At 43.5% G+C, this 2250-nt stretch overlaps 1 pseudogene; it reads left to right on the top strand.

Annotated features, from left to right (window-relative positions):
• The first annotated feature begins 1080 nt into the window (after positions 1-1080).
• LOC102002315 lies at positions 1081-2007 on the top strand (annotated as a pseudogene).
• Positions 2008-2250: the final 243 nt, after the last annotated feature.

Genomic DNA, 2250 nt, shown 5'->3' with positions numbered 1-2250 from the left:
TTTTTAAGTTGAATTTGTCATCTTTCTGTTCCCTTCCTTGATGAGCTAAATGAACTTGTGACTCATGATTACTTTCTATTTTTATATAAATGTTATTGTTGACATGCTAAGGCCTATCCTTGGTGCCAAGTACCAGACCCTATGTTGAGTAATGTACAGACCCATGATATCCCTTTGAAGAGTTTATTTTATTTTTAAGTGGATGGGTGTTTTGTCTGCATGTTTGTCTGGGCATCAAATGTGTACAGTGCCTTTGGTGGCCAGAAGAGGACATCAGGTCCCCTGGGACTGAGTTAGGAATGGTTGTGAAAGGCCATGTGAATGCTGGGAGTAGAGCCCAGGCTCTCTGGAGAATAGTCAGTGTTCTTAGCCACTGAGCTGTAACTAGAAGTTTCTTTCCTGCCTACCAGTTCCCGAATAATCACTCTGAGGCTTAATGTTAATTGCAAACTGTTTGGCCTGTTGGCTCAGGCTTATTATTAACTAGCTCTTACAGCTTAAATCAACCCATTTCTATTATTTTGTATTTTACCATGAGGCTTGAGACTCATTACCTCACATCTTGTTTCTCCAGCACCTGTTGGCATCTCCCTGACTCTGACCTTTTTTTCCTTGTATCTCTGTCTGAATTTCCTATCTGTCTCTATTCTGCCTGATGGCCAAATCAGCTTCTTTATTAACCAATGGTAATAAAACATATTCACAGGGGCTGAAGAGATGGTTCAGTGGTTAAGACCACTGCCTACTCTTCCAAAGGTCCTAAGTTTAATTCCCAGCAACTACATGGTGACTCAAAACCTTCTAAAATGAGATCTGGTGTCCTCTTTTGGCCTTCAGGTATACATGCAGGCCGGACATTATATAATAAATAAACAAACAAATATTTTTAAATATTTATCTTTTATATATAATAAAAGATGAATAAATGAATGAAGATAAGGAGAGTGAACGGTCACGTGCTGTCTGCCTGCTGTGGCTTTGGCATCCCGGCAGGGAACTGCAGTTGGAAAGGCAGTCTCTTCTCTCCCCTTCCTCTTGTTTCGGCTTATCAACAAGAGAGAAACCTTATCAACAAAGGAGATGGCTAGCAATGTTACCAACAAGACAGATCCTAGATCCATGAATTCCCATGTATTCATCAGGAATCTCAATACTCTTGTGGTCAAGAAGTCTGATGTAGAGGCGATCTTTTCAAAGTATGGCAAAATTGTGGGTTGCTCTGTGCATAGGGCTTTGCCTTCATCCAATATGTTAACGAAAGAAATGCCCAGGCAGCTATAGCTGGAGAGGATGGAGAATGATTGCTGGCCAGGTTTTAGATATTAATCCGCTGCAGAGCCAAAAGCGAACCGAGGAAAAGTGGGTGTGAAACGATCTGCAGTGGAGATGCACAGTTCCTCATCTGATTTGGACGATGACTTTCAGGGGATTATTATGACGAGACGTCCAGTTACCCAGCACGTGTTCCTCCTCCTCCTATTGCTTGAGCTGTGGTGCCTTCTAAAGAGTGGACAATGGGGCTCTTCTTCCAAGTCTGGAAAAGTTGAAAGGGGATGACCTTCAGGCCATTAAGAAGGAGCTGACTCAGACAAAACAAAAAGTGGGTTCTCTGCTGGAAAGCCCGGAAAGAAATTGAACAGGAACAAAGCAAACAAGCAGTAGAGATGAAGAACGAAATGTCCGAGGAAGAGCAGAGCAGCGCCGCTGTGAGAAAAGGCGAGACGAATGCGAAGATGGAGCCTGAGGCGGGCACAGGTGACGCTGCTGAGGAGGGAGACCTGCTGGATGACGACAGCAATGACGAGCACGGGGATGACCAGCTGGAGCTGACCAAGGATGATGGGAAAGAGGCTGAGGAAGGATGACAGAGACAGCGCCAATGGGGAGGGTGACTCTTACGCGGAGTTTGGAGATCTTATCCCGTTATTCATTTACCTCGGCGCTTGCCAAGCGAGAGATCAAAGCAACACCAGGTCCTCTCCCTCTCCTGTGTTCATTGCTTCATAATTGCCTTGAGCCTACTTCCATTCTCACTTCCTTTGATGCTCCTTAGTAGTTTTGTTAAGCCTTACCCTGTAAGTTTTGCTTTTAATTTTGATACCTCTTTGACTTAACAATAAAAAAATGTATGGTTTTTTTTTTAAAATATTCGCAGCATACAGAAAGGCATCCCACATCACTGTGCCATCTCTCCAGCCCCGAGATAGTTTCCATTTAATCCTCACTTTCTAGATAAGAAATCAGAATCTC

Source organism: Microtus ochrogaster, linkage group LG8 (genome assembly GCF_000317375.1).
Source record: "Microtus ochrogaster isolate Prairie Vole_2 linkage group LG8, MicOch1.0, whole genome shotgun sequence".
NCBI lineage: Eukaryota > Metazoa > Chordata > Mammalia > Rodentia > Cricetidae > Microtus > Microtus ochrogaster.
The sequence above is the reverse complement of the archived record's forward strand: the minus strand, read 5'-3'. Positions and strand labels throughout refer to the sequence as shown.